The following is a 14,358-nucleotide window of genomic DNA, read 5'->3' as shown; positions in this document are numbered from 1 at the left end:
GTGTGTGTGTGTTTGTGTGTGTGTGTGTGTGTCCTGATATTCCCTACTTTGTGGGGAAATGTCTCCACACGAATAATAATATTAGTAGTAAATGATGTGTAAAAAAAATTAGGGATGCACCGGTTGAACGGCCAAAAACCGGAACCGGCCGGTTTTTGCTTATAGTGCGTGATCGGCAACCGGACGGTTTTCTTTGTATTTTTCTGCCGATTTATCCGGAAGTGCGCCCGCGTGCACATACGCCTATTTTGCAATCATTCGCGAACAAGTCACTTGCTTGTTACAAACAGAAACTGGATAACTGAGGGAAGGAGATGCGCTGAAGGGAATGAAGAGCCGCTTTCCTGCGCGAGCTGAAGTTGCGCGAGCTGAAGTTGCGCGAGCTGAAGTTGCGCGAGCTGAAGTTGCGCGAGCTGAAGTTGCGCGAGCTTACCTCTCCGCGCCTGCACAAGCGCAGATAGTGAGCGTTTGTTCAGCTCAGTTTCTCACATGTTGGATCGGATGAGAACGAAACAGACTAACTTGTGACAAAGCCGAAATACTTCTTTTTGTAGCCTAAAGAAGAACATACATGCACTTTAGAAATGAAATACTATCAGTTCTGTAGCTTATAGGATGATCATTTATATTTGATAACACTTTAGAATAATGGTCATTAGTTAACATTAGTAACTTCATTAGTTAACATGAACTAATAATGAACTGCACTTATAAAGCGTTTATTAATCTTTGTTAGTGTTATTTTCAACATTTACTAATGCATTATTAAAATCTTGTTATCATTAGTTAATGCACTGTGAACTAACATGAACAAACCATGATCAGCCACACAAAGATGCAAACAAATACAGTAACAAATGCACTGCTCATGGTTAGTTCATGTTAGTTAATACATTAACTAATGTTAACCAATGACTATTATTCTAAAGTGTTACCTTTTATTTTACCTTAAAATTACATTGACTTAATTTGATTTAAAAAGCACCTGCTGTAGCATCTTAGTTTTTTCATTAGACTAAACATTATTTGATTTAACATTTTGGAACAATTATATACTTTGGTTTTATTTAATTTCACGGGTAAGGACTTTTTTTCTTTACACTGAATTTAAAAACAAATGCTGATGTAAGTAACATCTTTGTTTGGATTGCAGAATGTGCAGTTGTTGCCTTTAATTTCGCCTTTCAGCCTTTTCATTTCCATTTCAATTTCCTGTTAATGTCAGATTGTGGACTTGTTTTCATTAGCCAAAAGCCAATTTATCCTGTTAAATACCAAATAAACATCTTATTCATGTATGTTTTCATTCTTTTATTGTGTAAAAAAAAATAAAAAATCGGAAATCGGTTTCGGAATCGGCCAGTTTTCTTGAAAAAAATCGGTATCGGAATCAGCCATGTAAAATCATGATCGGTGCATCACTAAAAACAATGATAACATCTTTCAGCCTGTCAATATTATGCAAACATGAAATCTCAAGTGTTTACTTGTCTTTAATAATGCTTGAAATTTATATTAGGCTTTGTATTTTTAAACCATAGGTAAAAATTGCTAGCCTGTTGATTTTTGTTCATGGTGTTCAGCTACAATGAAATGTTTTGCAATAATAGCCTAATAATAAATGTGTTTTTAACCCTATTGGAATCACAATTAGGAATCGAATCGAATCGAAATCGATACCCAACCTTAACTAGGAGTGTGTTCTGCAGTACCGCTCTCTGTGCATTGATCTGAGTGTAATGAGTTTGAATCTGAAGGAGCAGTCTTTAATTTAGCCGTCTGGCCAGCTCAGCAACACACTTCAGTAAGTGTTCACCAACGGCCCTTTTGGAAAGACGCCATTCAGAGGAATGCAAACCACAGGTTTCCCCGAAGACCGCTCGCTGATAGACAGTTCTTCAGCAACTCACCCCATAATCTATACACATAGTGGATGTGCCATTAGTGATGTGATGCTTTAGTGTTGTGCTTAATCTGCATCTCCATAACATGTACCGTGTTGAAATCTCACCACTGTGCAGGTTTATTAGTAGATCTGGAAGTGGTAAACAAACACCCACAATCACATTTGGGTGTTTTTTTTTTAAGGTTATGAAATCTATCCAGATGGCGTGTCCAAATAGCTGTGCAAATTTGGTAAAAAAGACTAATGCTGCACTTGAAAAACATGCTTTTCTCTTCTTTGAAGACTTCATGGCAATGACTAAATCATTTCATCTAGTGCCAATGTTGCTCTGCCGTCTGTGAAACTACTGGAGGAGTCAGCTGTCACGGAGTCAGCATGTGAAATGAAATGGCATTTATCTGTGTGCTTTTGGAAATATTAAGGAGTGTTTGGTGCTTGTTCTATCTGGGAACGTTTACCCATGCGGAGACTTTGTAAGCACTCTCCAAACTAAAGCTTTTCCAAGGACATGCTGTACACAGAGTACATGGAGCACGTTCAGTGCCCAGTCTGACACAGCATAAAGTCCAGTCTTACCTGCTTGAATTATACATTAAATGTAGATTAATCCTTATTAAAGCTAGAAAAGGTGTTCAGTCAAGTGCAGTGAGTGATTTCCATTAATGACAGACAGCAGCAGGTTTATTAGGCTGCTGTCAATTTAAGATGTGAAGCACATGACATGCCTATTTTTCACACTTTCTTCATTTAAAGGTGCACTATGTAACTTTTCCGTCCGCTTGAGGTCGCCTGTTCAAAACAAAGGCGTAGTTTTGGGACTCTTGGGTCATGTGGTCTTCAGCTCACAGCCGGTGGGAAAGAATCGGGACAGGACTCGGGCAGAAATCATGTTGATGTGATTATTATCGTTACTGTAGTGAAGCAGAAGCAGGAGCGAGTGTTGTGGAGCTGAGGAACCGCTGGAGCGATTGTTAATAAGATGAACGCAACACACGCCTCGCGAGCAGCGGGACTTTTATTATGCCACAGTCGCCACTTCCGCTCCTCCGCTCATGAGTGTGAGGAAACGCAGCTCTGCTGATCATATTAGACTCGTCTGAGTGTGTTGATGATGGGATGGCCGTTCTCTTGGCGGCTGTTATGACACTTGTTCACACTGCAGTGAGAGGAAAGCGTTTCTGCAGAATAAAACCGGAAACCGAGGAAAACGCAGATATGATGTCATCGACAGGCCACGCCCTCACACGTCCCAGTTCCACGGGTAAAATAGCATCTCACGATTTACAATTAGTTGTAAAGTTTTGGGATATTGTAAGTGCTCAACTGAACAACAAAATATATAACACTGGCCTAGTGATTTTGGATATTTTACTGAAAAAAATGTTACATAGTGCACCTTTAACACGCTTATGTGGATACTCAACTAAACCGACATTTTGACATCATTTTGTGTGTTTTTGTTCGTTCAAGCATGAAAGAGAACTGTTTATTAACAGATTTGAGGGTTTTTTTCCGCCGTATCGTGCTTGAATGTTTAATAGCACATGAATGAATGAATAAATGATAGTGTGATCATATAGCGTAGCCAAAGAATGAAAATAAATTAAAATTGAATTGTGTTAAACAGGCATCAATCAGAAAATAATTAATAGCATATGTTAGACTAACGTGTTAATTTTGACAGCCCTAATTAAAACATAATCCAGAAAAACTTAAATGGAAAACATGGAATTTAGGGGAAATAAAATGGATTTCATAGCCCTAAGGCCCTAAGAACCCTAAAACATTTTTTTAATAAACTTTTGGGATATTGTAAGTACTCAACGAAACAAAATATATAACACTGGCCTAGTGGGTTTGGATATTTTACTGCAAATTTTTTTACATAATGCACCTTTAACACTTTTTAACTAATTTAGGCTTATGTGGATACTCAACAAAATGGACATTTTGACATAATTTTGTGTGTTTTTGTCCGTTCAAGCATGAAAGAGCACTTTTTTCGTCGTATCGCGCTTGAATGGTTTAATAGCACGTGAATGAATGATAGTGTGACCATATACTGTAGAACAGCCAAAGAATGAAAATAAACGGATGCTGTTTTAATTGTGTTAAACAGGCATCAAACAGAAAATAATTAATAGCATATGTTAGACTAACGTGTTCATTTTGACAGCCCTAATTAAAACATAATCCAGAAAAACTTTAAGTGAAAATTTAAGTGAAATAAAATGGATTTCATAGCCCTAAGGCCCTAAGAACCCTAAAAAAAAGTTTAATAAATCGTTGTTGAATTGAGTTTCACGTTTTTAATTAGACATGATTTTTCATTTATTACATTTTAACTTGACCGTTAAAATAGAATGCAGAAAAATGAAAATGGAAAAAATTATATTTGTGTTCATAAAGTAAAATATAAAGTTTTTTTTTTTACTGATCTATACAAGTGGCGCGCACTTAAAGCCGCCTCTCAAACAGCTTGCGACTACCAAATTGAGTTGTTTTTTCGTGACGTATTGCACTTAAATGGTCAAATACACACACAAATACGGACGCGTCGAGTATAAACAAGGCTTAAAGAAAATGTTAAAGTGTTGGAGAAAGACACAGAAATGGCCGTTTGCAGACACTGTTCTGCTGAATTGTCTAAGCACCCTCAAATGCAAGCAAGAGCACCCTCAGTTGATATGGTAATAATATATGGGCAAATGCTCCAGTGCATATTTGTGTCTGTAGAACGTCAAATGTATAATTTACAACGTGACAGAGTTGTTGATCTCTTGTACGCAATGGCCAATATGTTTAAAGTTAGTCAGACTCCACTCACTGCTCAAACCGAGTTATACAGGCTCTCTATATAAACCTCTCATGAACAAACAAACTAAATTTTATTTTGATTTGATTATGATAACTGTAGGCATAATAGGCCAAAGATAAGATAAGATGTCCAAATACAAATTTTAAGTTGTGCTTTGTTTGTATAATGTCTGCTGGAATGCTAAAAATGTTCAGTGTTAAATAAATATTTTTAAATTGTATTTTTGTAAAACGAATTTTTTTTTTAAAATTTATTTTAAAAGCAAGACAAAATAGTAAAAAAGCTAATTTATGCAATGGTGAAAAAATTGGCAAAATAAACGGGGAAAAAAAATAGAAAAACCGTATACGGCTTCGGCCAAGTGTTTTATTATTATTCGGCTTCAGCCAAGAATTTTCATTTCGGTGCATCCCTAATAAATAGTAGAGAGAGACACAAAATATGTTTTTGTTTTTCAAATTCCGTTTTATTTTTACCAAATACTGTGTTTTCTGGATTCCACTTTAATGATTTAGTTACATTTTAATAATCAAAAAGCATGTCTAATTAATACATTTTTAAATGTATTATTATTACATTGAGACGTAGCTAAATTCTACTGTACAACAGTAATATATTTCTGTCACCATTTCTAATTAAACCAAACTTTTATTTTGACAGGTTGCCGTGAAGACCTTTGAATTTCTGTGTGTTTGATATGACGAGAGTTTTTCTCAAATGAAATGGTAAAATGCTCATGAAGTGACTTTCAATGCATGAACTTCATCTCCAGAGCTGCTCTGAGACTGAAAGCTAGCGTCAGAAACATGCAGAGCAATGATAAGCATTGTAAACAATAACCATTTTAACTTCGTTGAAATGAAAGTCTTTCAATTAACCAAAAACCTTTGTAATGTAACAAACTTTTAGTTGTAATTATTGGGCATTGGTCTGTTGATGTAGACTGGATTAAAGAAGTATTGCTGAAACACCAGAAGACGTTCCAGAGCTCCGCTCGTGGAGAATGAGCCATTGGAAATCTTTTAGAGCAGACTTTAGTTTAATTCGACTGCCTGAGGAGAAGACGAAAGACACACGATGCACTCTTTGCTAAATCATCTCATTCGGTCATGTATTGGTATTTATAGCCCATGTTAGTGATGGCGGTCGTGATTTAGTCTGAAGTTTATTAGATGATGGCAAGTGTGGAAGGACCGCATCTAAACGGGTAATTATCATTAGAGTCATCATCCCTGCTCACCGCTGTTCATATAGCATACATATAGCACCTTGACTGTCAGTCTTTCTCTTGAATTCAGTGTTTTTACTTTTCTGCATATACATGGAATATTTAAGGTTATTTTGGACCTAATGACCATATTAGCGATCGACCGATAGGGGTTTTTCTATAGCCGATGTTTAGAGGTCAGGGTCAGCGATGGCCCATATGTGCTGCCGATTTTTAGGGCTTCTACCTTGAAGTTTTCCTCTTTATTTGCATGCTAAAATGTCACACTAATCAGGGCTCACGCTAAGGATTTTTTCTAATGGTTAAAATTTTTTACTTGCCCTGCCAAAAATGTTACTGGCCCCACCACAAAAAGTAATAAATAAAAAAAAATGGGCCTAGTTATTGTTTTTGTTCAGGGTTTTTCTTGGGTCAAAAATGGTCTTCGCTGGTGGCTGACAGACATGGTCATCCATACACACACACACACACACACACACACACACACACACACACACACACACGTTTGTAATTTTTGCTTATCTTATTTTGATACCTTATTTTTACACTATTTACAGATAATTGTTTTGGTATATAATCATATCAATATTAAAAAGTAGTATTAAAAAAATTAACAAATAGCCTATTTTTCTGCCATATACAATTTCATAAACTTATCAGTTAGCTAATAACAACTTTGTTCTGGGTTCACCTCACTCCAGACTAAACTAAATGATTTATAGGCTATTTATTTTACTATACATTGTGTACATAAATAAGCGGAAAGACTGTTGATAATTAAAAGTAACTCTTACACCCACTCTTGCTAAAGTGGGTAAGCACACTTGTGTTCTCATTTCAGATGCGTTCTGTGTAAATGATTAAACTGATTTGTGAGTTCAGTGTTGGACGGATCAGTTGTTCTAACCAGTCGTTAAAATGATTCGGTTCAAAGGAGTCATTAGGTGGCGAATCGGACATTAGCAGACGCGTTGTGTACGAATCCCGTCAGTTAGAACATCGCGAAAGATTTGTCAACACACAGAAAACACTTCATACCCGGACAGGATTTGTTTCCTGTTTATTGAAAGTATGCTTTATGTCAGCTGGTCAGAGAAGAGGCAACGTTTTTTGAGCGCAATTCACACCCAGCGGTAATTAAAGGAAAACATTGTCTGATAGCGCCACGTGCAACATGGATTCAGTCTTCCGACCTTTTGATTTTGATTAACGTAATATGTGAAATATTAGAAAGCTAAGAATGCTTATTTTGAAGACAGAGAGTGGGGGAGGAGCTCTCTGATCGTTCTCTCTGTCACTCATTTAACGCAAGCACAGAAGTCATCTACTACATCATTCATAAATCACAATAACTCATCAAATAAGGCTATGGCGGGACAATTAGCACAATTTGGCGGCCGCCAAAAAAAATTAAATGTAGGAAAAACCCTGTTGTTGTTTTTGATTTGGGCTGACATGATTAGTCGACAACGTTGACAATAAAAAATTGTCGACAAATATCTTTGTTGTCGAGTAGTCGTTTGATCTCATGTGACCTAATGTAAGGGGCCTGCAATCTTAATACTGCTGCCAAGAGATGTTTACATTCAATCAAATTTTTTTTTGTGTCTGTAATGCAGCAAATTTTTGTTTATTAATATTTATTTTTTCAATTGAAAGCGAACAGAATATTTAAACAATGCTTAGAGATCATTTGTGTGTGATTTGAGTTCTGAGAACTTGGCTCAAAGTTAATTAAAACAACCATTTCAAAAGCTGAAGTGACTTTCTTTTTTATATATTATAGTTAGAATATGTATAACTCAATGTTTAAACTAATTGGAAAAGCTGAATAATCGTAAAAAATTTACTGATTAGTCGTCGATGTCAATAATAGATGATTAGTCGATTAATCGTTCTAATAATCGTTAGATTAATCGATTATTAAAATAACCGTTTGTTGCAGCCCTATTTTTGATCCATGTAACCTTGATAAATAAGGCTGACCCGAAAAAGCCTAACTCATATACATTTTAAATATTGTTTAAAGTAAAAATTTTGCGAGCAACAGCACAAATCAATACAACAGAACAAACATACAAATGTAAAATCTTTTCTGGTTTTTCATGTAGGTCTAAACTAGATTTTCAGGTACAAAAATAGTAATCAAATATAAAATATCACTGCATAGTCTTCACTGTATAAATATAGATGAACCATTATTAAAGTTATTCAGTCAAGAGCAGTAAGTGATTTTTACTTTAGACCGTATAAAAGGACAAAATGCTTCCCTGCCATTGATAATATTTTCTGGATTTCTGTGTTCTCACGGTTATACGGTAGGGGGCGCTGTGACGCATCTCCTGAACGAGTACAGAATCTCCTGATCAAAACACAGGCGAAGAAGAAACAGAGCCATCTCATATAAGCAGATGCATATGAAAAATAATGTGATCTCATCAGTAATAAATAACATCTAAATCAAAACGACTGTGAAGCTTTGAGGTGTTGATGGACTCATCTACTCCATCTGTGTTTTCATCGTTATGAATCCGATCCGGATGTAACGTTAGTCTTTTTACTCAAAATGTTGCTTTTTTCATGGCACATTCTCATGCATGAAGTGAGAATAAAACCGAGAGTCTGTTCTTTTGATATATTGCATGTTCAGATATTAATACTGCGGGCATGAAACTTGTGAAAATGACAGAAACACTGCTGGTGACTGGCATATTTCATGTTTACGTTCATCTAAAAGACATAACCGACTATGTTTACGATGATACGCGACAAGACCGGCATTTTGACATCATTTTGTATGAATATTCGCGCTCTTGCTGCGCCGCACAAGAACCAAACTGAGAGACGCGGGCACTTACTCATCTATGTGCACTTTAATATTTAAATAGGCAAGGTATAAAAGTAAAATCCAGGAGTCAGGACAGCTCCGTGTCTTGTTAGCAAGCAAGCTTCTGATCGTTTTCAACTACAGTCCTTAAAGTTAACTCCAAGCAAGCGAACATTCAACCAGCTGATGTCTTGTCTTGCGTGATTGGTCACTCAGAGAACACGTCTCCACTGCTCTAGAGTCCAGTGGTGGCGCACTTTACCCCACTGCATCCCACGCTTTGCATTAAGGCCTTTGCACACTGAGTCCGAAATTTTCGCATGCGTTTTTCCGTATTCGTGATCCGAAAAATTAGTCACGCACAGAGACTTTGCACACTGAGTTCGATGCGTATTAATGAATGCGTTACGGAAAAAAACGCAAAACAACACAAAATGCCGTCTTCCACCTGCTTATCAAGAAGCTGCGGATTATCCAGACCGATTCAAAGTTGAATGTCAGTGGCTCAGTTTGGTGCTTTGCTAGCGATACTGGAGCCACATATTAAAAAGAAGACCACCAATTTCCAATCCTCAACAGAGACTGGCAGTATGTCGCACACACACACACACACACACGGTTTACAGGGAGTTGGTGTGCTATAATTATAGCTGTGATATTGTAGTATTTTTGATACAATAATATTTGTATATATAATGGTAGGTACCTGAGGAGCACTGGCGATTCATTCCCCAGCACTGCCAGCAGTTTTAGGTTGGGCATCAGCTGTAGATGGGAAAAACGCATGCGAAAAACGCAGAAAATCGAAACCTGTTCCGATTTTTTTTTTTGACGGACGAAAGTTTCGGAGGCAGTGTGCAAGCGTGATTGACATAATGTGAGGTCGAATTTATTTTTTGACGTGCGAAAATTTTGCATGCAAATTTCGGACTCAGTGTGCAAAGGCCTTTACACTTGGTGATGTAAAGCTTGGATGAGCCATGGAAAGCCATTCCATGAAGCTCTACTGCCTACACACAGGCCACAGAAGTTTGGAGGTCTGGAGCGATTGACTATGCAGAAAGTTGGCGACTTCTGTGACCCTCAGCATGCACTGACCCCGCTCTGTGATTTCACTTCGTGGTTGAGTTGCTGTTGTTCAATTGCTTCCACTTTATAACACCACTAACAGTTGAGCGTGAAATATTTAGTAGTCAGAAGTTCTCTGAGCTCCTGAGAGCGGCCCATTCTCTCACTAATGTGTGTAGAAGAGTCTGCATGCCTAGTGCTTGATTTATACACCTGTGGCCATGAAGTGATTGAACACCTGAATTCTGTGTATATACATAAACACAAACACACACACACACACACACACACACACACACACACACACACACACACACACACACACACACACACACACACACACACACACACACATATTTAGAATAAGTAACAAGTAACAGGATCCTTGATGAGTGATGATCTTCCAGCGCTGGTTTAGCGGTGCGCTCCTGTTCTGTGGCGCATGGTAAATCAAGACCTGTCAATCTGAGCAATCAATCCAATCCAAGCGCGCTCCAGCTGTAAAACAGTGTCCAATTGGTCTCGACACATCCCTCACCACCATACCAGAGATCCAGTTTCCATTGGCTGAGCTTTCAAATGACATTGGAAAGCACTGCGTTATTATCTAGGGGTCATTTCCCCTCAATCTAGGGGTCATTTGTAGTAAAGAAAAGCTTGCATTGTGATTTGTGTTTACTGTAAACATGTGTCCCGTTCATTTATACACACAGATGTATGTGGTAAATATGTGTATGTGGTAATCAACAGCTGGTTTACATAAACAGGGTGAAAATAAACCAGAATTTTAACCAAGATTTGTTGTGATTTAAAACCAAGAAATCGGCCATTAACAGATGAACAACCTGTGCTCGTCATCTCCTAATTAGGGCCTGAAATAGATCAATGTTTATTCTGCTCTTTAAAACAACACAAATCTATTCTGATTTGAAGCTTGTGACATATAAACACGCACATCAACACGATCGCTTTATTTAGAGGTCGTGTAAACTATGTTTGGATTCATCAATCAGAATGAATTCAGATTGAAACAAAAGGTATCCATGAAAAGGTAGGTGGTTATAAATATTGAACAAAATGACTTAAATTATGTTGGGTAGGGGTCCACCAAAATTTCGGCCGCCGAAAATGGCATTATCGGTTTCGGGCCGAAATAAAAAAAAAACAGCCGAAAACGTAAACCGAAAATGAATGTCACCCGCCCCTCCCATCAGCGCGCAAGCAGTTTTATTAATACGATTAATTAATGGGAGAAAAGTTTTGTTTTGGAATCGGATCGTGGGGTGCCTAAAGATTCCCAACATTATTATACAACGTTTTACTGCTCATCTTTAATACAGTTCAGCCCTAATTGACCGTTCGCAAAGACCCTCAACTTTAAAATGTTTTTTTTTTTCACAAATAGCGTTTTGTGGCTCTTTAATGTGTGGTCATCGCTGTAGAGCCTCAGTTAAAGCTGCTCGTGAACTGATCATCTCTTCCTTCTAGTTCATTGATAAACATGAATGAACACTAAAAGAAATGTTGTTTCAACCGCTGAAAGACGTCAGTAAACACCGTGTTCACCGACGTTAATCTACTAACTCTCCTGACTGCTTTGTCGGACAAACCGGCAGATTCGGCGATGTGATTGGTCAGATCGCCTGTCAATCAAACTCACGGCGAAGGGTGAATTGGAAGCCAAAATGGAAATCGTAAAATCAATGATTAATCGCATGGGCCTAGTATCACATTGCATCTCTCTGACATGTGCTTCTTTTGCTTTAAGATTTCCATAACTTTTATGTTATGGTTTAATGTCTTTGCATAACAAACAACACTGTAGTATCGCCGCAGTGCAAATGCCAGCGAATGTTCACGCTCTAGAGCCCTGATATTTTAGCTTAGCCTTAAACCACCCTGCACTCTGCATGTCACCTCAAAACAATAAGTCTGAATGTAGGGAGTCATATGACTGTAGACAGCGCTTAGAAGGTCTAGGCCGCTTGGTGCTTTGAGTGTGTGTATTCATGTGCTACACAAAGGCCCTACTGAGAGCGCTCAAGAATCACAGTGTACACACACTGATCTCCTCCCAGACTCAATGAGGACAGATCCGTTTGCTCTCTCGCTCTCTCCCTCCTTACACTGTTCAAACTCTTTCATGTCCAGACGCTACACATGTGCTCTCACTCAGAGCCTAGTGAACTGACTATGAAGGCGGTATTTTAAGGCATTTTGACGGCTGTTCCAAACATGGAGAATGAGATTCAGGCTTTAATTTTAATGTTGTGAATCTTTTTTTTGTTTGTTTTTCCGTTTGATAATAATAATCGCACGCTTATCGTGAAATTAAGCATACGCCATTTATCTTTTTAAACACATTAATTTTGTCATAATTTGCTATATCCAAAGTAAACAATCAGATTGAAGGGTGATTCTCACAAAGCTGTATTTTCTGCAAGCTTCAGGATTCATTGGAGACTCCAAAAGGACACCAAATAACCAAATATAAGGAGTCCATATAATTCTATCATATAATAAATGTATACAGACCTAAGCGCTCATGAAAAACAAAACACTTTATAGAATTCACAGTGTATAGTATGTGTACAGACAGAGCAACAACAGCGAGATTGTTTTTAGTTTATGTAAAATGTACATTTAAATGTAGACGAGTCAAGCTGAACAGAACCACATGGAGACGCCAAAAAAACTCCTAAATCAACAGCTTTGACGGCATTAAGTCAGTGTAGGAGTAACGGAATAACTTTGTTTTATTTAGAGTCAGAAGAAGAGTTAGACCCGTTAAAAATGGAACAACTTTAGAAATGTGTGGATTAGTGCTAAACAGTAAACTGTCGTTTGACCGGTTCACTAAAAAGAGCTGGTTCAAAAGAACGATTCAAGATTCAAGATTCAAGAGTTTTATTTGTCACATACACAGTTATATACACAATATACAACTGGCAGTGAAATGTAAACAGGTCCGCTCCATGGACAGTGCAAATAACAGTTACAAGAAATTAAAATAGAAATAGAATAAAATTAGAATAAAAAGTATTAACATAAGTAGAATTATAAATAAATCAAGTAAAGATAAAAATGGAAATAAGATAAAATAAAAATATAAAAAATATGTGGATATAATAAGTGAGATAAACTGTAGACTTAAAAATAAGTGGTTAACATAAAATATATATATATGTATATATAAAGAAGTATAATGTGCAAGGTTTATTACAGGTTGTTACGCAGTAACAATAGGAAAGTAAAGTGCAGTGCAATTGCAGTATGTGGATGTTAATGTTAAAAAACCGTATGTTTATGCGTGTGCGGGGTGAAGTGCACACATTCATGACAAATCAAACATTCATTCATGACAAATCAAACATTATCCTTCCCGAATGTGTGTGTGGAAACAACGCGAATGTACCGAAATGTGTTTTACGACTGCTGAGAGTCACCAACATTGCGCTCTTCAGAAACAATGGCAGAATACGACAGAGCTCGTGCTTTAAAGCAAAGCACACATTGAAATGAATGATTCACTAAAAACGCGAGTCTCTATTCTCTCTGATATTTCTGATGTGATCAGCCTGGCCTTCTTTGCATTCGCGCTGTTTTGGACTGTTTGAATGAATTTGATTACTGGATCACTGAACACTTTCCCAGAGTTTAACAGCTTAAAATGGCCTGATCACAAGCAGAGAAGCAGAATTGGGTGAAAGAATGGAAATGTCCCCCTCCAGGGTTACAGGTGCTGTAGATGCTCAGTGGTAAACTCCCGTACTTCTGTAATTTATTTGCGTTAATTGCTAGCCTGACGTCGTCATACTCAATTCTAGTCAGAATGTGAGTCTGATCTGCTCTGTTGGGCTGTGATTATGGGATGTGTTTCAACCGAACAAGGAAAGACCTCAATTGGATAGACCTACAACCAATCAGAGCAACGGAGCGACGCATGACGTTAGTTGTCAAATGTCAACAGAACAGATGTCCGAGGGTTGAAGCGACCCCAATTATGTGATATACAGACCCAGGAATGCGAAGTTTACCTGCCCAGCCCTGCCAAAATAACACATATTTTACCCCCCAAATGCCATTTTTTTCCGGAGAACCCCCCCGGAAAGCTATTGGGCTTGGTTTTGGCTAATTTTGAGTAGCAATTGGGCGGGTTTTGTTGGAAAAACTTGGCTACCCTGTCTGCCCGCACGCTGGAATACATAACGTTAGAAGAAAAAGATGAGTGTAAACGATTTTTGCCGGTTTTGTAAAAAAAGAATTTAAAGGGTAACTAAACCCTAAACCAACTTTTTTTAGTTAATGATCTGTAATACTGGGGCTTTATTAATGCTGTTCATTGATTCGAGTAAATGTTTTGACATTTGGGTATAAAGTGTTTTAATTCTATAAAATATGGTGTAAAACCGCCAAAGTGCTGCCCTCTTAAGGTTGAACAGTGGCTACTGCAGTTGAATTTTCCTATTGGACGTTGTGGTACATCGTGACGTAGGATGGTACCTCCAACG

The 14,358-nt window shown here is 37.6% G+C and overlaps 1 protein-coding gene across 2 annotated transcripts in view; it reads left to right on the top strand.

Annotated features, from left to right (window-relative positions):
* Window positions 1-14,358, top strand: part of ppp1r37 (protein phosphatase 1, regulatory subunit 37) — a 91,866-nt gene that overhangs the window by 31,343 nt on the left and 46,165 nt on the right. The window lies entirely within an intron of this gene.

This window comes from Gobio gobio (genome assembly GCF_949357685.1).
Source record: "Gobio gobio genome assembly, chromosome: 9".
Classification (NCBI taxonomy): domain Eukaryota; kingdom Metazoa; phylum Chordata; class Actinopteri; order Cypriniformes; family Gobionidae; genus Gobio; species Gobio gobio.
The sequence above is the reverse complement of the archived record's forward strand: the minus strand, read 5'-3'. Positions and strand labels throughout refer to the sequence as shown.